Source organism: Pongo abelii, chromosome 18 (genome assembly GCF_028885655.2).
Source record: "Pongo abelii isolate AG06213 chromosome 18, NHGRI_mPonAbe1-v2.0_pri, whole genome shotgun sequence".
In the NCBI taxonomy this organism is placed as follows: domain Eukaryota; kingdom Metazoa; phylum Chordata; class Mammalia; order Primates; family Hominidae; genus Pongo; species Pongo abelii.
The window spans coordinates 3,009,948-3,033,095 of NC_072003.2; the positions used below are offsets into that span (position 1 = coordinate 3,009,948).

The 23,148-nt window shown below is 49.9% G+C and overlaps 1 long non-coding RNA gene across 3 annotated transcripts; it reads left to right on the forward strand.

Annotated features, from left to right (window-relative positions):
- The first annotated feature begins 46 nt into the window (after positions 1-46).
- On the forward strand, positions 47-22,465 carry LOC100458357 (uncharacterized). Of its 3 annotated transcripts, none has more exons than XR_008514788.1 (5): positions 47-2,627; positions 2,824-3,797; positions 6,561-6,698; positions 9,411-16,883; positions 17,387-22,465. It is a non-coding gene; the product is annotated as an uncharacterized LOC100458357 (long non-coding RNA). The 3 variants fall into 3 exon arrangements; XR_008514787.1 differs by having other exon boundaries at positions 2,861-3,797; XR_008514786.1 differs by lacking the exon at positions 6,561-6,698 and having other exon boundaries at positions 2,861-2,983; positions 3,649-3,797.
- Positions 22,466-23,148: the final 683 nt, after the last annotated feature.

Here is a 23,148-nt window from a genome sequence, read left to right on the forward strand (position 1 = left end):
ATGGGGGCAGCTGCAGGGGGTGAGGGGGACAGCGGGGGCAGTGAAGAGGGCCTAGGGTCTGGTATCTGCAGCAGGCACTCACAGAGGACAGACTGCTTGCAAGGTAGGTCAGGTGACAGGGAGCCAGGAGGGCTGAGGAGGCTCAGGGCCTGACTCCAGGGAGAGCAGTTGCCATCCCCCAGGTCCATAGTGGCCCTGGGAAGAGTCCAGGCAGGGCTGAAGCTGGAAGAAGTAAGAGGGGCTGGCACTCAAGGACTGCAGCCACTGGCCAGGTGGGGGTCGGACTGGCTGCCTTCCCCTGGTCTCAGCCCCAGCCTTCTATGGCTGCCTCCCCCACCGGAGCCATCAGAAAGCAGGATGTGGGAGGGGCAGGTGAAGGACAGCCTCTGTGATGGTCCCTGGTGTGCTGCAGCCTGGGGTGAGGAGCCTTGGGGATGGGAAGGTGGCCTGGGAAGGGCTGGGAGCTGGGAGACGATGGCCCCCAGCACTTGGTCCTGAGGGACCTTGGAGCAGCTTCCCCCAGGCCTGCAGAGGCAACTTCTGACACTCGGGGAGCTGAGGCCAAGGGAAGGCTCCCCAGACACAAGGAGAAGGGGCTGGGGGCAGCCAGAAGGCTTTGGGCTACCCTCCCTGGAGGCTCAGGTCCCAGGTGACCCCTCCAGCTGTGTTCCTTGCAAGATTGGGACCTGCAAAGATTGCAGATGTGAGGAAAGGAAGGTGTCTTGGGCTTTCTTCCCAGTGTGGCTGAACTGTGCCTGTAAGGACATGCAGACACTCAGAGGACCTGTCCTCAGGGGCCCTAGGGTGAAGGTCAAGATCGTATCTTACAACCAGCCGGGTCCTGACTACTTCCAGCCACCAGGACCCCGGAACAGGAGCAGGACGGTGGTTATTTGCCCAGTGGACAGGGGGCCTCCATGGCACATAAGAATAACATGCCCTGTGACAAGGCGTGGGGATGAAAATGCTTCCCCCTGGACTGAGATTCCAGGAGACCTGAGATGGGGGGACCCCGGCTACATGCTTAGAGCTCTCAGGGAACCTGGAGGGCCCTTCAGCCTCTGTTCCTCTGCTGGGGAGAACAGAGGCCTGGTGGGAGCAATTTCAGGGAACTCAGAGAAACACTGTTCCCCAGACCTTGGAGCTCCCTCTGTGCCTGGCTCTCATTGTGAGGCCCCCACCAGCTGGTCCTGCTCTGGGAGCCTCCACATGTCCCTCTGGTTCCTCCGGCCAGCCTAGGCATGGAGGGTGCAGTCCCCATGGCCTGTAGGAAGTAGAGCTCAGAGGGGCAAAGTCACCGCTCTAAAGTCACCAGGAGGTCCCGGCAGAGGGGGTTGGGGCCTGGCTCAGGGCCTGTTCTCCCTGCTGAGCTCAGTGGGATGGGGCCATCTCAAGGGTCCCACTGTTTTTCTCTGGTCTCTGCCCCAGCATGTGGTGGGACCTTGATTTCCATACTTTCATGTCACCCGTCTGTGGGGGGGGGCAGAGGTCATGGGGTCACTGACATCACCTGGCTCATTCCTCCCCCATCCAGGCTGTCCCATGAGCATGTCTAATCTGTGTGTCATCAGAGTCAATGTGTTTTGCTATTGCTCTGGTTCCAGGGATATTGCTCAGCCAAAGGGCCAGCATCCCAATGAAGAAGATCAGAAAGAGGCTTCCGGCCACCAGGAGACTCCTGAGGAGGGCCTAGGCTGGGAGTGGGACAGGGGTGGGGTTGGGTGGAAGAGTACCAGGTGGGCCTAGGATGGATGGAGGAGGCTGCGTCCCCAGCTACAGGCCTGGAGCTGTTATGGGACCCAACAGGCCCCCCAGCCTCCATCCCCGTGCTGGGTTCTCAGGTTTAGTTGGGGCAGTGCCTGGAGACTCAGAGGGACACTGACCCCAGAGTTTGGAGACCCCTCTGCAGCGTGCCTGGCTCTCACTGTGAGGCCCGCACCAGCCAGTCCTGCTCTGAGAGCCTCCTCGTGTCCCCCTGGCTCCTTCTGCCAGCCTGGGGGTGGAGGGTGTGGTCCCCATGGCTTGTGGGAGGGAGGGCCCAGAGGGGCAAAGTCACCACCCTGAGGCCACCAGGAGATCCCTGCAGAGGGCATAGTGGATTGGGGCCTGCCTCAGGGCCTGTTCCCCTTGAGCTCGGTGGGACAGGGCCATCTCGAGGGTCCCAGTGTTTTTTTCTGGTCCCTGCCCCAGTGTCTAATGGGACACAGCCCTTCACATCCCCATTCTGTCGGGGGCAGAGGTCATGGATCTCTGACATCCCCTGGCTCATTCCTCCCCCATTCACCCAACAGACCCCTTATCCTCCATCCCCCTGCCGGGACTGGGGATTGGCTCAGGGCCTGTTCTCCCCACTGAATTTGGTGGGATGGGGCCATCTTGAGGGTCTGGGTGTTTTTCTCAGGTGGGACCTGGATCCCCACAGTCCCTCACGTGCCCAATCTGTGAGGGTGGGCATGGGGTCACCAAGGTCACCTGGTTCATTCTTCCGCTATCCAGATTCCGTCTCCAGAGCCTTTGAGGTCACTCCTGATGCTGACATGGCTGTGAAGAGCTGGGTGCCAGGCATTACTGCCTCCAAGGTTGCTTTGCGAGGAATAGGTGGGGCATCAGGAAGAAGCCAGCTGCAGGTCAGGAGAGAGCACTGCCTCACCTGGGGAGGGCCTGGCTGAGGGTCCCTAGGGCAGTGCAGGGCCTGAGAGTTAGGAGGCCCAGGATGGGTGTGGGAGGCTGGGTGAGGGGCGTCAAGACTAGGACTGGAGCTCGGCTCTCTAAGACCCTGAGGCCCCCTCCCTCCTTTTGTTGCCTTTTGTTGCCCTCCTGCAGGCAAGGCCTCTGCTGATGCTGCTTTTTTCTCCTCTAGCCATGCATGGGAGGGAGCTGTGAGACGGCCTGCCAGAACCCACTCTCGGACCCCACAGAATGAGAGGCTCACCCTGCCCAGGAACATCCTGGGGCAGCAGGCTCAGCACATTTTAAATTTTGAGTATGAACAAAGTAAACTTCAGGGTTAAAAAAAACCACAAAAATTCGTTGAGCACACAATGATTGAGTGCCTCTGGTATACCTGACGCTTTGCCATAACCAGGCTTCAAATCTCAGGGTTCTGGGTCCTTTGAGGCCCAGCTCCAACTCCACCTCACCCAAGCACCCTCCACCCCTACCACGTACCCCTACCAGGGCTGCCCAGCTTGGGCCATCTCAGACCACTTGGGCCCCGCAGGCCTCACGCCCTGAGCCCCTCAGCCTGGAAACCAGCCTGGACACTATGGGGGCCCCTGAGGTTTCTACCTCCTGCTGCCCTTGGCCTGAAAGGGGTCAGTGGGACCCTGCCCTGTGCCTCTGGGAGGCTGTACCCTTGCTTCTGCCTCATCCTGTTCTCCAGGGCCCTGTCCCCTTCTTGCTGGGCCCTCCCAGGATGGCCCCCAGTCACTGTCCTCACTGGCCTAAGTCTCGCCTCCTCCAGGAAGCCTTCCAGACTGATGGCTCCCAGGCACTGAGCATTCCCCAACCTTGCTGTGAATGGTGGATGCCCACCATGGGCCCTTGGAAGCCGGAGAAGCCTGGGTCTCCCTGCAGGGGCCGCCACACAGTTTTTCAGCCACTGCGATTCCACCCAGGTCAATCCCTTTCCTGCTTGTGTTTCCCAAGAATAACTGTGGAACGTGCTGGAAATGCAACATCCTGAGATGGGGAGAACGGCCTGAAGCAGCCGGGCCTAGTTCCTGTGCTCTGAGAGAAGGGAACGTCATGAGTTAGGGAGTGACCCCCCCGAAGAAGAAAGCGAAGCAAAAATCCCTGTAAGTAGAGCTCACCTGGCCCAAGGTGAAGACAGCCAGCGGGGAGACTCAGAATTGGAATATGAGCTCCGTTCAGCCTTTGTAACAGGCTTTTTTTTTTTTTTCTTTTTGAGCTGGAGTCTCCCTCTGTCTCCTAGGCTGGAGTGCAGTGGTGGGATCTGGGCTCACAGCAATCTCCGCCTCCCGGGTTCAAGCGATTCTCCTGCCTCAGCCCCCCGAGTAGCTGGGATTATAGGCGCCCACCACCACGCCTGACTAATTTTTTTGTATTTTTAGTAGAGATGGGGTTTCACCATGTTGGCCAGGCTGGTCTGGAACTCCCGACTTCAAGTAATCTGCTTCCCTCGGCCTCCCAAAGTGCTAGGATTACAGGCGTGAGCCACCGTGCCTGGCCACAAGCAGGCTTTTAAAGGCAAACGGGCTGGGTGCGGTGGTTCATGTCTGTAATCCCAGCATTTCAGGAGGCTGAGGCAGGTGGATCATCTGAGCTCAGGAGTTTGAGACCAGCCTGGCCAACATGGTGAAACCCCATCTCTACCAAAAATACAAAAAATTAGCTGGGCATGGTGGTGCGTGCCTGTAGACCCAGCTACTGAGGAGGATGAGGCAGGAGGATCACTTGAGCCTGGGAGGTGGAGGTTGCAGTGAGCCAAGATCACACCACTGCACTCCAGCCGGACAAAAGAGCAAGACTCTGTCTCAAAAAAAAAAAAAAAAAAAAAAAAAAAAAAGTTTATTTGAAAAAATTTAAAAAATAAGAAAGTTTATTTGAGGCCAGGTGTGGTGGCACAGACCTGTAATCCTAGCACTTTGGAAGGCTGAGGTGGGAGGATCACTTGAGTTTCAGAGTTTGGGACCAGCCTGGGCAACATAGTGAGACCTCATCTCTATTGAAAATTTTAAAAAAAGAAAAAAAGTTTATTAGAGCATGTATTGCTCAATGAACCCTCCTATCACAAGACTGTGGGTGACTAGCACTCCCAGGGAGAGCCAGGGGGACACTTATCAAGCATTTGCAGAAGCAAACCCAGGAAAACAACTCGACGGTTAGAGTGGAAAGTCTCTCGTTAGGGATGGTGGTTTCAGGCTGGCGCCATTTCTGGATTAACTGTGTGGTTCCCATAGGGCATGGCTTCTTCATGGAGAAATTGAAGGACTGGAGCCACCCCAGCCCAATGACTTCCCAAAGAAAATTTTTACAAACAACGTTGTCCTTCCAGTCAGCCTATCCATGATGAGAGATTGGCCAAAACGTAGGCATGAGCACCACTCTGTCACCATCGTGGACGGGTGGTGGTTGTCTCATTCAGGGACTTGAGGTCACAGCGTGAGGCTCTTTGAGGAGAGATTTCTTTTATTGTTCATCTCATTGTGGTTTCTTTTTCTTTCTTTCTTTTTTTTTGAGATGGAGTTTTGCTCTTGATGCCCAGGCTGGAGTGCAATGGCGTGATCTCAGCTCACCGCAACCTCTGCCTCATGGGTTCAAGCGATTCTCCTGCCTCAGCCTCCTGAGTAGCTGGGATTACAGGCGTGCGCCACCACGCCCAGCTAATTTTTGTATTTTTAGTAGAGACGAGGTTTCACAATGTTGGTCAGGCTGGTCTCGAACTCCTCACCTCATGATCTGCCCACCTCAGCCTCCCAAAGTGCGTGATTACAGGCGTGAGCCACCGCACCCGGCCTCACTGTGGTTCTAATGACACGATCTTGGCTTACTGCAACCTCTGCCTCCTGGGTTCCAGCAATTCTCCTGCCCCAGACTCCTGAGTAGCTGGGATTACAGGCACGTGCCACCAAGCCTGGCTGGTTTCTGTATTTTTAGTAGAGACAGGGTTTCTCTGTGTTGGCCAGGATGGTCTCGAACTCCTGACCTCGGGTGACCCGCCCACCTCGGCCTCCCAAAGTCCTGGGATTACAGGCGTGAGTCACTGCACCCAGCCAAGAAACAACTTTTGAATGTAGATATCAACTGCTTTTAGAAAACGATCCAAACACGGCCAGATGTGGTAATCTCAGCACTTCGGGAGGCTGAGGTGGGTGCATCACCTGAGGTCAGGAGTTCAAGACCAGCCTGGCCAACATGGCAAAATCCTGTCTCTACTAAAAATACAAAAATTAGCCAGGCGTGGTGGCAGGTGCCTGTAATCTCAGCTACTCGGGAGGCTGAGGCACAAGAATCACTTTAACCCAGGAGGTGGAGATTGCGGTGAGTTGAGATTGCACCACTGCACTCCATCTAGCCTAGGCAACAGAGTAAGATATTGCCTCAAAAATAAATAAATAGGGCTGGCATGGTGGCTCACACCTGTAATCCCAGCACTTTGGGAGGCTGAGGCAGTGGATGTTGAGATCAGGAATTCAAGACCAGCCTGGCCAAGATGGTGAAACCCTGTCTCTAATAAAAATACAAAAATTAGCCAGGCGTGGTGGTAGGCGCCTGTAATCCCAGCTACTCAGGAGGCTGAGGTAGAGAATTGCTTGAACCCGGGAGACGGGGGTTGCAGTGAGCTGAGATCTGGCCACTGCACTCCAGCCTGGGCAACAGAGTGAGACTCCGTCTCATAAATAAATAAATAAATAAATAAATGGAAGAAAACCAACTTGTAGTTTTATACCAATGTACTTTTGACGTTAGGGCTCTTCTATAAAACCCTTATAATAAATTCGTTCAATTGTAGCCAGTTTGATAACACATGAAGCTCCTCCTTTAAATTTATTCTTTCACGACCTTCTACAATTTTTTTTTTTTTTTTTTTGAGACAGAGTCTTGCTCTGTTGCTCAGGCTGGAGTGCAGTGGCTCAATCTCGGCTCACCACAACTTCCACCTCCCGGGTTCAAGCAATTCTCCTGCCTCAGCCTCCCGAGTAGCTGGGATTACAGGCATCTGCCACCACGCCCAGGTATTTTTTGTGTTTTTAGTAGAGACGGGGTTTCACTATGTTAGCCAGGCTGGTCTTGAACTCCTGACCTCCTGATCTGCCTGCATCGGCCTCCCGAAGTGCTGGGATTACAGGCGTGAGCCACCGCACCCAGCCATATGAAGTGTTTTATATTAGCTTTTTGCAGATGAACTCCAACTCATAATAGAATTTTTCATCTCTTTCATTACCAGGGCCAAATATATTTAGCTTTGCTAAACTCTATAAAAACAAGACACCAGAGTATATATGTTTTAAATTTATGTTCAGCAATTAGTGCTTCAGTAACTTGACTTACTCTGAAATGACTCAGACATTTAATGAATACCTATTATTTAACTTAATGTAACATACCTTTAAGATTTCAATTTGGCCGGGCGCAGTGGCTCACGCCTGTAATCCCAGCACTTTGGGAGGCCCAGGCGGGCAGATCACGTGAGGTCAGGAGTTTGAGACCAGACTCAACATGGAGAAACTCCCCCTCTACTAAAAATACAAAATTATCCCGGCATGGTGGTGCATGCCTGTAATCCCAGTTACTTGGGAGGCTGAGGCAGGAGACGTGCTTGAACCTGGGAGGCGGAGGTTGCAGTGAGCCAAGATCACGCCATTGCGCTCCAGCCTGGGCAACAAGCGAAACTCCGTCTCAAAAAAGAAAAAGAAAAAAAAAGTTTTCAATTTACCAAAAACTGTTTTGTTTTTATTTTATTTATTTATTTATTTTTAAGACGAAGTCTCACTCTGTCACCCAGGCTGGAGTGCAGTTGAGCAACCAAAACCTCTGCCTCCTGGGTTCAGATTCTCCTGTCTCAGCCTCCCAGTAGCTGAGACTACAGGTATGTGCTACCACGTGCGGCTAATTTTTGTATTTTTAGTAGAGACGGGGTTTCGCCATGTTGGCCAGGCTGGTCTCAAACTCCTGACCTCAGGTGATCCACCCGCCTCGGCCTCCCAAAGTGTTGGGATTACAGGTGTGAGTCACTGCGCCTGGCAAAAATGTTTTTAAACTACTTTTATGTAGACATATTTTGTAAAATATAACTATTTTGAAAAGTGTATTAATAAAGTCTTTTTTTTTGAGACAGGGTCTTCCTCTGTCACCCAGGCTGGAGTGCAGTGGCACAATCATGGCTCACTGCCACTTCAACCTTCCGGGTTCAAGCAGTCCTCACACCTCAGCCTCCCAAGTAGCTGGGACACAGATGCATGCCACCACACCCAACTAATTTTATTATTTGCAGAGACTGGATCTTGCTATGTTGCCCAGGCTAGTCTTGAACTCCTGGGCTCAGGCGATCCTCCTGCCTCAGCCTCTGAAAGTGCTGGGATTACAGGCATGAACCACCACAACTGGCCCTATTTATAAACCTTTATTTCATTTACATTTACCTAATTCACTTGTTCTTCATAATTGTGCATGGATTGCCCATGAAAAATTTCATGAGACATTAACCAAAGGTAGCCATTGATGGATTTCAGGAAATGCCACCCCATATCACCCAAAGATATGATGCTTTGGTACACTGATCATTTCTTGCTAAAAGCACTTGGAAAAATAACAAATGCAGAGGGAGGCTTTCTCTGCCTAAAAACACATCCTCCATAGGAACTCAGTCCCCTGCCCGACACCATCAACTAACGCTATTTTATTTTTGTTGATACATCAGGCAAGTTTCAAAAATATCACAGAAGCAAAGTAATTTAAAAGTTACCCATGATTCTTTCCAAGGTGTTTTTGGCTTACCTTCCATGACTCATGCACCAAATGATTCCTTTTACTGCTTTTTTTTTGAGACGAAGTCTCACTCTTTTGCCCAGGCTGGAGTGCAGTGGCGTGATCTCAGCTCACTGCAACCTCTGCCGCCCGGGTTCAAGCAATTCTCTTGCCTCAGCCTCCCGAGTAGCTGGGATTACAGGTGCCTGCCACCGCCCCTGGCTAATTTTTGTAGTCTTAGTAGAGACAGGGTCTCACCATCTTGGCTAGGCTGGTCTTGAACTCCTGACCTCGTCATCCACCTGCCTCAGCCTCCCAAAGTGTTGGGATTACAGGTGTGAGCCACCACACCTGGCCTTTACTGCTCATTTTTTTACTCTTAGGTTGGATTTATGGTTGAATGGTCATAAGCATCTAGCAGAGACAGCACAAACCTGTCTCACCCCAACCCAGGAAAAACAAGCAATTCTGAAAACTTTCCTATTTTTATTTCACTAACAATTTAAAACTATATTTACCAAAGATCTCCTTCATGTGAACTTAGAAAAAACTCCACATTTGGGATTAGTTTCAACATTTCTGTGCATTTTCAGAGTAACTTATAAGAGTGCTCATTTACCCCCAAGCCAATTTGAATACAAGTCCCTTAAAGGATTGTATAAATTGGTTTAGTAACGCCATCCAAAAATATCATATAAATTAATATACAAAAATAAATACACTCACAGAAAGACGCTCAAACATGCAGACGTAAGCTGACAAACGCTGATTTAAGAGTTACTTCTTAGGAGAAATCCAAAGGTCATTCTAGGCTGTTGGTTGCCCTGACATTGCTGTCACTGCAAGACTGTTCATTTAGAAGCATTTTTGTTGTGTATCTTGTGCTAAGGTCCTTTGAAAATGTTCAGCTAACATAGATGAGTCTGTAGCTTCCCTCCCTATCTTTTTTCTCTTTCTTTTATGTGTCTACTAATGTGCAGGTAGAATTCATTTGCCAAGAGAGCAGCGAGGGCTGACTGAATTGACTCAAATGCTGGAAGAAAAATGAAACCTCCAAGAGGGCTTTGACATCGGTTACGGGTTCATCCTTGTTTCATCTGCAGGTCTGGTTCACTGACCAGTCAGCACAGGTAGGAAACAGTAGAAATGGCTTTCAAAAGTTTGCCATTTTTGGCCAGGCGTGGTGGCTTACACCTGTAATCCCAGCACTTTGGGAGGCGGAAGCGGGCAGATTACTTGAGGTCAGGAGTTTGAGAGCAGCCTGGACAACATGATGAAACCCCATCTCTACTAAAAATACAAAATTAGTGGGACGTGGTGGCTGGTGCCTGTAATCCCAGCTACTTGAGAGACTGAGGCAGGAGAATCACTTGAACGCGGGAGGCGGAGGTTGCAGTGAGCCCAGATCACGCCATTGCACTCCAGCCTGGGCGATAGAGTGAGACTCTGTCTCAAAAAAAAAAAAAAAAAAAAAAAGTTTGCCATTTTTGGGGCTTTTTTCTGGTCTATAAATTGACCATATGGTGTCTCATGACTACAGATATTATCTTCAGAAGTGATACTATTCTGCCTCGTACATCCATCTTGGAGCATCTCCAGATTCTATCAACATGTGTTTATATTACTAAATTCAGGATATAACCCATTAACAAATAGGGCAGATGAAGCATTTCCTATGCCATGCAGGATACCTTTCGTTATGGCTGTGACCTCAAGATTTTGACCAAGGCACAGGGTGTTTAAAAAGCCCACTTTGGCCAGGCGTCATGGCTCATGCTGTTAATCCCAGCTTTGGGAGGCCAAGGCAGGAGGATTGCTTCAGACTAGGAGTTCAGGACCACCCTGGACAACATAGTGAGACCTCATCTCTACCAAAAAATCAAAAAATTAGCTGGATGTGGTAGTGCATGCCTGTAGTCTCAGCTACTGAGGAGGCTGGGAGATTGAGGCTGCAGTGAGCCGTGATTTTGCTGCGCACTCAAGCCTGGGTGACAGAGCAAGACACTGTCTCAGTCAATCAATCAATAGCAGACCTGATTGATCTGAAGGCCTAACTTTTATAAAAACTAAGAGCAGGTGCTGTGGCTCATGTTTGTAATCCCAGGACTTTGGGAGGCCGAGGCAGGAGAATCACTTAAACCCAGGAGTTCCAGATCAGCCCGGGCAACATAGGGAGACCTGTCTCTACAAAAAATTTAAAAATTACCCAGGCATGGTGGCAGATGTTTATAGTTCCAGCTACTTGGGAAGCTGAGGCAAAAGATTCTCTCGAACCCAGGAGTTTGAGGCTGCAGTGAGCTCTGATCATGAGACTGCACTCCACCATAAGCAACAAAGTAAAACCCCAACAAAACTTACCTAGTTATTTCTTCCCTCAGTGTGGGCCAGTAAGCAAGCAAAAAAGTCAGGAGATTCAGAGTAAGCAATGAAGGAAAGATGATTAGAATCCCCTACCTGCTAATCAAAACTACAGCCCTTTGTTTCTGAAGTGTTTGGGATCACTTTTTGTGTGTGTGTCCCATCAATGAGCAATTTTGTTTGAGTTAAAACATCCCCATTTTGGTCACCGAGTGCTGAGACCAGCTCGGTCAGGGAGACCCTAACCCAACGGCACTAGAGGAATTAAAGACACACACACAGAAATATAGAGGTGTGAAGTGGGAAATCAGGGGTCTCACAGCCTTCAGAGCTGAGAGCCCCGAACAGAGATTTACCCTCATATTTAGTAACAGCAAGCCAATCATTAGCATTGTTTCTATAGATATTAGATTAACTATAAGTATCCCTTATGGGAAACAAAGGGATGGGCCAAAATAAAGGGATGGGTTTGGCTAGTTAACTGCAGCAGGAGCATGTCCTTAAGGCACAGATCACTCAGGCTATTGTTTGTGGTTTAAGAACGCCTTTAAGCAGTTTTCCGCCCTGGGTGGGCCAGGTGTTCCTTGCTCTCATTCCGGTAAACCCACAACCTTCCAGCGAGGGCGTCGTGGCCATCATGAACATGTCACAGTGCTGCAGAGATTTTGTTTATAGCCAGTTTTGGGGCCAGTTTATGGCCAGATTTTGGGGGGCCTGTTCCCAACAACCAAGATTCTAAATTATTTCTGGTAAGATTTACTCATTCCACTAGAAAGAGTCAGTTTCCATGATGGAGACCCAGACTCTCTGGATTGATTGATTGGTTGGTTGATTGATTTTTTTGAAACAGAGACTCACTTGGTCACACAGGCTGGAGTGCAGTGGTGCAATCACAGCTCACTGCAACCTCGACCTCCCCAGGCTCAAGCATTCCTCCCACCTCAGCCTCCTGGGTTGCTGGGACTATAGATGCACACCACCATACCCAACTAATTTTTTTTTTTTTTTTTTTGAGAAGGAGTTTTGCTCTAGTTGCCCAGGCCAGAGTGCAATGGCGCGATCTCCGGTCACTGCAACCTCTGCCTCCGGGGTTCAAGCAATTCTCCTGACTCAGCCTCCCAAGTAACTGGGATTTCAGGCATGTGCCACCACACTCAGCTAATTTTGTATTTTTAGTAGAGACGGGGTTTCACCATGTTGGTCAAGCTGGTCTTGAACTCCTGACCTCAGGTGATCTGCCTGTCTTGGCCTCCCAAAGTGCTGGGATTACAGGCGTGAGCCACTGCGCTGGGCCTCTTTTTCTGTTTTTCTTTTTTTTTTTTTTTTTTGAGACAGTTTCACTCATCACCCAGGCTGGAATGCAATGGCACGATCTCGGCTCACTGCAACGTCAACCTCCCAGGTTCAAGAGATTCTCCTGCCTCAGCCTTCCAAGTAGCTGGGATTAGAGGCATGTGCCACCACGCCTGGCTAATTTTGTACTTTTAATAGAGATGGGGTTTCACGATGTTGGTCAGGCTGGTCTTGAACTCCTGACCTCTGGTGATCTGCCGACCTCAGCCTCCCAAAGTGCTGGGATTACAGGTGTGAGCCACTGCACCTGGCCTCTTTTTCTGTTTTTTGTTTTTGTTTTTTGAAATAGAGTTTCACTTGTCACCCAGGCTGGAGTGCAATGGCGCGATCTTGGCTCACTGAAACCTGCGCCTCCCAGGTTCAAGCAATTCTGCCTCAGCCTCCAGAGTAGCTAGGATTACAGGCGCCCACCACCACTACTGGCTAATTTTTGTATTTTTAGTAGAGACGGGTTTTCACCATGTTGGCCAGGCTGGTCTCAAACTCCTGACTTCAAGTGATCCGCCCACCTTGGCCTCCCGAAGTGCTGGGATTACAGGTTTGAGTTACTACGTCCCCAGCCTCCTGGAAACTTTTTAACCAAAGGTCTTTAACTAAACCCAGTTAAGTTTTTGTACACCTCAGTCAGAAACAAGAAACCTTTCTACAGGACAGAGTCTCATTTATGTCATGATTTTCAAACCCAGTCCAGGTTTTAAAATGTTTAAATAAACCCAGAGATATCAACACAAATTTTGAAGTTCATGTATCTAAGTGGGCTTTCCCGTGGTGGCCTCCAAATACATCGTGAGCAGCAGTGAACACAAAGGACTCAGTGAGGTATCTGCACGTGTTTGTTCATTGCTCCTGGAAGCTGTTATTGGGTGCTCTCCTGTGGCTCCCACTTCTGATACCAGACCTGATAAAAGAAAACCTTACAAGTTTGGCAGGCACAGTGGTGCTCACCTGTAGTCTCAGCTATTCAGGAGGCAGAGGCAAGAGGATCATTTGAGCTCAGGAGTTTGAGTTTAGCCTTGGTAATGTAGTAAGACCATATCTCTAAAAAGAAAGAAAGAGGCCGGGCATGGTGGCTGATGCCTGTAATCCCAGCACTTCGGCAGGCAGATCACGAGGTCAAGAGATCAAGACCATCCAGGCCAATATGATGAAACTCCATCTCTACTAAAAATACAAAAAATTAGCCGGGGGGGTGGTGTGTGCCTGTAGTCCCAGCTACTCAGGAGTCTGAGGCAGGAGAGTTGCTTGAACCCGGGAGGCAGGGGTGGCAGTGAGCCAAGATCACACCACTGCACTCTAGCCTGGCGACAGAGCAAGACTCCATTAAAAAGGAAAGAAAGAAAGAAGAGAGAAAGAAAAAAGATAGACTTAGGCACATTTATATTTTCAAGAGTTTATTTCATGGTGAGACCCTGTCTCTACTAAAAATGTAAAAATTAGCTGGGCACAGTGGCGTGCACCTGTAGTCCCAGCTACTCAGGAGGCTGAGGCAGGAGAATGACTTGAACCTGGTAGGCAGAGGTTGCAGTGAGCTCAAATTATGCCACTGCACTCCAGCCTGGGCAACTCAAAAAAAAAAAAAAAAAAAGAGTATTTGAGCACTCAGTGATTCATGACTCAGGGTAGCACCACAACTTAAGTGGCTAGCACTTCTCTGGGAGGGCAAAGAAGGAACACTTGTATTAAGTATTTATGGAAGCAAAACAGAACAATTTGATTGGCTGAAGTGAATATTCCTTAGTTAAGAGGTTGACTAGGGCAGTTTCTAGGTTCAACTTACTGTTTATATTGGGCTTTGGTTTGTTCATGAAGCAATTTAAAGTGCCAGGGCCACCCAAGTCGAATGACCTCACAATGAGATTTTTCTAAACAAGGTCGTATGTTTTAAACACCTTTTTTCCTTTTTTTAGTATTAAGCAACATTAACTGCCTCTGAAAAATCAGAGCATGATCAGGACATTTCAGCATTTCTTGTGTTAATTTCTCTCTCTCTCTCTTTTTTTTTTTTTTTTTTTTTGACAAGAGTCTCACTCTGTCGCCAGGCTGGAGTGCAGTGGTGCAATCTCGGCTCACTGCAGCGGCGCAATCTCGGCTCACTGCAGCCTCCGCCTGCCAGGTTCAAGCAATTCTCCTGCCTTGGCCTCTCCAGTAGCTGGGATTATAGGCACCCGCCACCACACCTGGCTAATTTTTGTATTTTTTAGTAGAGGTGGGATTTTGCCATCCTGGCCAGGCTGGTGTTGGGGTTTCACCATGTTGCCCAGGCTTGTCTTGAACTCCTAACCTTGGGTAATCCACCCACCTCGGCCTCCCAAAGTGCTGGGATTACAGGCATGAGCCACCGCGCCCGGCCTTGGCTTCCATTTCTGATGCTTTAAGTCAACAACAGTCACCCTGTAGACCAGGAAACAGAACAGGCCTTGGCTTCTGGGGCCTTCTGCTCTAGCAGTGTTCCTCACTCGCTGACCCTGTCTTCTCCAACTCTGTGGACCTCTCTTCTTCCTCCTGTGAAAATAGTCAGAATCAAAATGGAGTCACTAATGTTAAGAAAACCCTGGGAAATAGAGCCAAGTGGGCCATGAAGAGTGTATGCTTGATAACAAGAACCATCACAAATGGGCATCGCGACCTTACACAAGAATACTTCCACCAGGACATCTGCCTAGCAACTGCCTGTCCAACCTTGGACTGGCGACACCCTTGTTCTTGACCTTTGTAGCCAGAGATAATTATTCCAAACAATTATCTAATCCTCCTTTTTTCCTTTAAAATCATATGCCTACTGGGCACCGTGGCTCACGCCTGTAATCCCAACACTTTGGGAGGCCAAGGCGGGTGGAACACCTGAAGTCAGGAGTTCGAGACCAGTCTGGACAACATGATGAAACCCCGTCTCTACTAAAAATACAAAAAGTAGCCAGGTATGGCCGGGCGCGGTGGCTCACGCCTGTAATCCCGGCACTTTGAGAGGCCGAGGCAGGTGGATCACAAGGTCAGGAGTTCAAGAGCAGCCTGGCCAAGATAGTGAAACCCCGTCTCTACTAAAAGCAAAATTACAGTGCGCCTGTAATCCCAGCTGCTCGGGAGGCTGAGGCAGGAGAATCGCTTGAACCTGGAGGGCGGAGGTTGCAGTGAGCCAAGATCGCTCTACTGCACCCTAGCCTGGGTGACAGAGCAAGACTCTGTATCAAAAAATAAATAAATAAATAAATAATTAGCCAGGTATGGTGGTGCAGGCTTGTAATCCTAGCTGCTCAGGAGGCTGAGGCAGGAGAATCGATTGAACCCAGGAGACGGAGGTTGCAGTGAGCAGAGATCACACCATTGTACTCCAGCCTGAGTGACAAAAACGAAACTCCGTCTCAAAAAAAAACCAAAAAAACAAAAAGCCTATGCCTTCCTTTACCTCCCTGAATATGCACATAGCTTACCATGACAAGTGAATTCCCATTGCAATGCTCTGTTCCCAAATATCTTTTCTTTTAGGGAGCCTCTCTCTGTTTGTTGTTTAGGTTGACACCCCCATCTCATAAATGGGGGCAGGCCACAGGACCCACTCCTCCCGCTTCCCTAGGGGCCCATCAGCTCCAACATGGCCACAGCTCCGTCGCCAGCCCAGACTGCCTTTACCCTCATACCCACTTGCCCTTCTGCCCTGGGAGTCTCCACTTCAACATCCCATACAGCCATCCAACTCGGGCATCGAGCGTGAGCTCACTCCTCCCACACCCCACTGCACAGCCGAACTCCCCTTGCCCGTTGATATGGTTTAGATGTTCATCCCCTCCAAATCTCATGTTGAAATGAGATCCCCAGTGGTGGAAGTGGGGGGCTGGTGGGAGGTGTTTGGGTCATGGGGGAGGATCCCTCATGAATGGCTGGCTTGGTGTCCTCCTTGCGGTAATGAGTGAGTTCTCGCTCTGAGTTCATGTGACATCTGGTTGTTTAAAAGAGTGTGGGCCAGGTGCAGTGGCTCACGCCTGAAATTCCAGCACTATGGGAGGCTGAGGCGGGTAGATCACCTGAAGTCAGGAGTTCGAGACCAGCCTGGCCAACATGGTGAAAGCCTCTCTCTACTAAAAATACAAAAATTAGCTATGTGTGGTGGCGGGCACCTGTAATCCCAGCTACTCAGGATGCTGAGGCAGGAGAATTCATGAACCTGGGAGGCGGAGGTTGCAGTAAGTCGAGATCATGCCACTGCATTCTAGCCTGGGTGACGGAGTAAGACTCTGTCTCAAAAATAAATAAAAAAGGCCGGGCGCGGTGGCTCACGCCTGTAATCCCTGCACTTTGGGAGGCTGAGGCAGGTGGATCATGAGGTCAAGAGATCGAGACCATCCTGGCTAACATGGTGAAACCCTGTCTCTACGAAAAATACAAAAAAAAAAAAAAAATTAGCGGGGCGTGGTGGCAGGCACGTGTAGTTCCAGCTACTCGGGAGGCTGAGGCAGGAGAATGGCCTGAACCTAGGAGGCGGAGCTTGCAGTGAGCTGAGATCGCGCCACTGCACTCCAGCCAGGGCGACAGAGCGAGACTCCATCTCAAAAAATAAATAAATAAATAAATAAATAAATAAATAAAAGAGTGTGGCACTCTCTCCTCTCTCTCTTGTTCCTGCTTTTGGCGTGTGAGAGGCTGGCTGCCCCTTTCCCTCCCACCATGAATGGAAGCTTCCTGAGGTCTCACCAGGAGCAGATGCCAGCGCCATGTTTCCTGTACAGCCTGCAGAACCATGAGCCAAGGTAAACCTCTTTATGAATTACCCAGCCTCAGGTGTTCCTTTATAGTAATGCAAGAGTGGACTAAGACAGCAGTGAAAGGGCACCATTATCCCCGATCCCCACTCCACTTTTTTGTTGTTGCTTGTTTGTTTGCAACAGACTTGCTCTGTCGCCCAGGCTGGAGTGGCGCAATCTCAGCTCACTGCAACCTCCGCCTCCTGGATTCAAGTGATTCTCGTGCCTCAGCCTCCTGAGTAGCTGAGATTACAGGCACCTGCCACCACACCTGGCTAATTTTGGTATTTTTAGTAGAGACGGGTTTTTGCCATGTTGGCCAGGCTGGTCTCGAACTCCTGACCTCAAGTGATCCACCTACTTCGGCCTCCCAAAGTGCTGAGATTACAGGTGTGAGCCACCGTGCCCGGCCCCCACTCCAATGTGGCTTCACCCTGAACTCTCTGAACCCTCTTGCTCTGGCTCTGACACAGCATCCTGCCCTCCTCACACTCTGTCCCCCTCGGCAGGGACACGGCTACCACTACCCTCACTGGGACCTCTTTTCCAGCCTTCACTACCTACCTTCATTTTCCACTCTTCTGTCTGAAGATCTAAAGAGGCTACTTCAGTTCTAAAGACCACCAGTGACTCTCTACTAGCCTCAGAATAAAATCTGTCCTCCTTTTGGGGACAGACACAGCGAATCCAGCAGGGCCTTCCAGGCTAGTGACTTCCAGCCCCAGACCTCCTGAGCTCTCCTCAGGTTCTGTTCTCTCTACCCAGCTCGCCCCCGCCCCACTCTGGCCCCCATCGCCAGGCCCACTTGCACTAACCCTTTATTTATTTATTTAAAGACGGAGTCTCGCTCTGTCACCCAGGCTGGAGTGCGATGGCATGATCTCAGCTCACTGCAGCCCCTGCCTCCCAGGTTCAAGCGATTCTCCTGTCTTAGCCTCCCAAGTAGCTGGAATTACAGGCGCCCACCACCATGCCCAGCTCATTTTTGTATTTTTAGCAGAGACAGGGTTTTACTATGCTGGCCATGGCTGGTCTCAAATTTTTGACCTCAGGTGATCCACCTTATCTCAGCCTCCCAAAGGGCTAGGATTTCAGGCGTAAGCCACTGCTCCCAGCTGCACTAACCTTTTAGATTCCAGTTTTGTCCCTCCTCTCTGGAAAGCACCTCAGGATGAGTAACTGCCCTGTCTCCTGGGAGTGTAAATACACAGGCCCACCCAAATGAAAACAAGCACTAACTGTTTATTCAGGGCTTGCTGTAGCAACTTGTGCTTATTGCTATAGCAATAAGTATAGCACCAATACTTGAATTCCGCAGAACTCTAAGGCGGGCAGAGAAGAAAGAAGCTTCACAGAGGAAAAAAGGGAGGGCTCAGCTCTACCCTGAGGCCACAGCTCCCTAGAAGCGGGGTTCCCTATGTGATTGGTTTGGGGAACACATTTGGCTTTCTCTGGTTGGTCTCAAGTTGGAAATGGAGAGAAAAATAGGGAAGCTAGCTGGGCACAGTGGCCCACACCTGTAATCCCAGCAGTTTGGGAAGCCTAGCGGGGTGGATCGCTTGAGCTCAGGAGTTTGAGACCAGCCTGGGCAACACAGTGAAACCCCATCTCTACCAAAAATACAAAAAATTAGCCGGGCATGGTGGTGTGTGCCTATGGTCCCAGCTACTTGGGATGCCAAGGTAGGAGGATCACTTGAGCCCAGGGAGGCAGAGGCTGCAGTGAGCCGAGATGGTGCCACACTCTAACCTGGGTGACAGAATGAGACTGCATCTCATTTACAAAAAAAAAAAAAAAAAGGCCGGGCGCGGTAGCTCACACCTGTAATCCCAGCACTTTAGGAGGTGGAGGTGGGCAGATCACAAAGTCAGGAGATCGAGACCATCCTGGCCAACATGGTGAAGCCCCATCTCTACTAAAAATACAAAAATTAGCTGGGCATGGTGGTGCGCGCCTGTAGTCCTAGCTACTGGAGAGGCTGAAGCAGGAGAATCACTTGAACCCGGGAGGCAGAGATTGCAGTGAGCCGAAATCGCGCCACTGCACTCCAGCCTGGCAACAGAGCTAGACTCCGTCTCAAAAAAAAAAAAAGAGAATAAAAGAAAAGGCCAAGCATGGTGGCTCACACCTGTAATCTCAGCACTTTGGGAGGCTGAGGTGGGTGGATCACCTGAGGTCAGAAGTTCAAGACCAGCCTGGTCAACATGGTGAAACCCTGCCTCTACTAAATACACAAAAATTAGCTGGGCGTGGTGGCGGGTGCCTGTAATCCCAGCTACTCAGGAAGCTGAGGCAGGAGAACCACTTGAACCCGGGAGGCAGAGGTTGCAGTGAGCCAAGATCGCACCATTGCGCTCCAGCCTGGGCAACAAGAGCGAAACTTCGTTCCAAAGAGAAAAGAAAAATAGGGATGCAACAGTCATCCACCGACTCCTGACTTCCTGACTGTTCTGAGCCGGTAGCTGCAGAGGCTGGGGTTCGGCTGCCCAGGCTGATTGTCCCAGAAATTGAGTCAGAATTATCTTGCAGGCCAGGCATGGTGCCTCACGCCTGTATCCATTTTGGGAGGTTACTGGGGAAGGACCACTTGAGCCCAGGAGTTTGAGACCAGCCTGGCTAACATAGTGAGACTGTCTCTCTTTTTTTTTTTTTTTAGGCAGAGTCTCACTTCCTTCACCCAGGCTCGTGTGCAGTGGTGCCATCAAGGCTCGCTGCAGGCCCAGCTTCCTGGGCTCAGGTGATCCTCCTTCCACCTCAGCCTCCTGCGTAACTGGGACTACAGGCCACTATGCCTGGCTAATTTTTTGTATTTTTAGTGGAGACAGAGTTTCACCATGTTGCCCAGGTTGGAAGACTGTCTCTTAGAAGAAAAAAAAAATCGGGTGGTCTGACCACTGTCCATTTATAGATTTGGTCTCTTCCAGACAAGAGCCCTCCTTGTTCCCTCGCCTTACGTCCCATCCAATCATAACAGTGGACATTAAACTGGCGTCTTGATGTCCAAGCCCCTTCCCTTGCCTGCTGCCGTCTGCCCGGTGGCCAGGACAGGCCCAGGCACATGGTAGGGCTCATGGGGACTGGTGGGTAAAGGAGGAACCAGATCACCTCCAAGGAGAGATGGCTGCTAACTCACCTCCAGGCTCTGCCCAAACAGCCAGGGCCGCCTGGCTTTCTAGAACACTTGACTCTCCAGCAGCAATCATCTGAAAGCCTGAAAAGGAGAAGAAACATGGCCAGGCGCTGTGGCTCACGCCTGTAATTTCTGCACTTTGGGAGGCCAAGGCGGAAGGATCGCTTGAGCTCAGGAGTTCGAGACCGAGACCGGCCTGGGCAACATAGGGAGACCCTGTCTCTACAGAAAATTTAAAAATTAGCCAGGCATGGTGGTGCAGGCCTGTAGTCCCAGCTACTCCAGAGACTGAGGTGGGAGGACTGCTTGAGCCTGGGAGGTTGAGGCTACAGTGAGCCATGATGGTGCCACTGCACTCCAGCCTGGGTGACAGAGCAAGACCCTATCTCAATAAAAAAGAAAGGGCTGGGCGCGGTGGCTCACGCCTGTAATCCCAGCACTCTTGGGAGGCTGAGGTGGGTGGATCACGAGGTCAGGAGACCATCCTGGTTAACACAGTAAAACCCCGTCTCTACTAAAAAATACAAAAAATTAGCTGGGCGTAGTGGCGGGCGCCTGTAGTCCCAGCTACTCGGGAGGCTGAGGCAGGAGAATGGCGTGAACCAGGGAGGCGGAGCTTGCAGTGAGCCGAGATTGCACCACTGCACTGTAGCCAGGGCGACAAAGCGAGACTCCGTCTCAAAAAAAAAAAAAAAAAAAGAAGGAAAGAAAGAAGGGAAGAGAAGGGAAGGGGAAGGAAGGTTATGTTCAAGCTATATTTATCCCACGATTGAAACCAAATACTTTAGGAATGAGTGTGGATGTGTGTGCCTAGGCTTTGCACATTGATAATTTGATTCTGAGCTGACATCCACTGAAATAAACATTCCTTCCTCACCCATAAAGGCCAGGATTTTTTCAACACTCAAAACATCTGATTGAAAAAAGACAATGGAACCACAGAATGAGGAAAGTATCGATATAAAATGTATCAGTGAATGTTTTCAACAATGTAACAATTAGCTTAACAATTGACATGCAGTTTAAACAAGTAGTAATTTTAGTGTAAAAAGGTTATGAAAATACGCAGAAAATACACGTCTAAAGTCAAGAAGCAAAAGATATTTTAAGGCCAGGCACTGTGGCTCATACTTGTAATCCCAGCACTTTGGGAGGCCGAGGCGGGTGGATCACCTGAGGTCATGGTGAAACCCTGTCTCTACTAAAAATACAAAAATTAGCCAGGCGTGGTGGCACATGACCGTAATCCCAGCTACTTGAGAGGCTGAGGCAGGAGAATCACTTGAACCCCGGGAGGTGGAGGTTACAGTGAGCCGAGATCACACCACTGCACTCCAGTCTAGGCGACAGAGTGAGACTCCGTCTCAAAAAAAAAAAAAAAAAAAAGACATTTTAGTTTTACTTTCTGGTATTTAAGATGAATTATGTGGAAAAAGTGAAATTACTGATGTTCAAACCATTTTTGAGGGGCAATTTTAATAGATCTGCCACTTTGTTGACCATTCCTTTCTTCTTTTTAAATTGAGATTTAATTCACATGCCATAAAATTGACCATTTTATTTTATTTTGAGATAGGGTCTCATTCTGTTACCCAGGCTGGAGTACAATCGTGCGATCTCAGCTCACTGCAGCCTCAACCTCTCTGGCTCAAGCGATCCTCCTGCCTCAGTCTCCTGAGTAGCTGGGACCACAGGCACACACCACCACACCCACTCTGTTTTTAGTAGAGATGAGGTCTTCCTGTGTTGCCCAGGATAGTCTCGAACTCCTGATCTCAAGTGATCCTCCTACCTCAAGCCTTTCAAAGTGCTGGGATTATAGGCATGGGCCACTGAGCCCGGCCAGAAAATTGACCATTTTAAAGTGTACAGTGCCGTGGCTTTTGGTCTATTCACAAAGTTGTGCATCGATAATCATTAATTCCAAAATTATTTCATCACCCCCAAAAAGAAAACTAGTACCCAGTAGCAGTCACTCCCAAGCCCCTGGCAACCAGTAGTCCACTTTCTGTCTCTGAATTTGCCTGTTCCAGACATTTCACATAAGTGAACTCATGTAGCCTCTTGTGTGTGGCTTTTCTCACTTGGCATCATGTTTCAAGGTTCATGCACGTCGTAGCATGTATTGTATTTCCATTGCAGGGATAGACCACATTTCATTTAATTGTTAATCATTTAAATGATTAAATGGACATTTGTATCACTTCATATTTGTTTCACTGTCATAAATAATTCAAAAATCCGTGTGGCTAAATCCCTGTCACTTGTGGACAGTCCAAAGCAGTCAAATTGCCATGAAACCACCAAGTTGAAGGGATCAACAGGACCCCTACCCACCGCGTGGGTGCCTTCAGCAGCCTGCACCCCGGCAAAGCTGAGGTGTTTGGATTAAGAAATGGGGGAAGGGCAGGGCATGGTGTCTCACACCTGTAATCCCAGCACTTTGGGAGGCCGAAGAGGGCGGACTCTTTGAGGTCAGGAATTCAAAAACAGCCTGGCCAACATGCTGAAATCCCATCTCTGCTAAAAATCCAAAAAAATCAGCGGCACGGGATGGTATACACCAGTAATCGGGAGGCTACTCAGGAGGCTGAGGCAGGAGAATCGCTTGAACCCAGGAGGTAGAGGTTGCAGTGAGCCGAGATCACGCCACGGCACTCCAGCCTGGGCGACAGAGACTCCATCTGGGAAAAAAAAAAAAAAAAGAAAAGAAAAAAGGGAGAGGGGTGTACAGACGAACAAAAGGCTCCTCTCTCGTGCGTGCAATCTCTGCATTTTTCCTTGGGCTGCATAGAGCGCTGGGCAGGGCCTCATCCGGGTCAGAGCCGGAACCTGGGGACATTCTGGCCGATGCTCTTGGCGGCCAGGAGAGGGCGCGCGCGGACTCAGCGGCCACCCGACGGCCTCACCAGGACCTAGGCGGTGCCGGCCGCCAGAAGGGCGGTCCTGCCCCACAGCCTCAGTCCCTTCTCAGGATGGGGAGAACTTGCTGATAATTTTTTTTAACACAAAAGACCATTATCAACGGTATAAACAAACACACTTATGATGATCTGTGTCCCCCAATATTCATGTATTGAAACTTTTTTTTTTTTTGAGACGGAGTCTCGCGGAGGCCAGCGGATCACTTGAGGTCAGGAG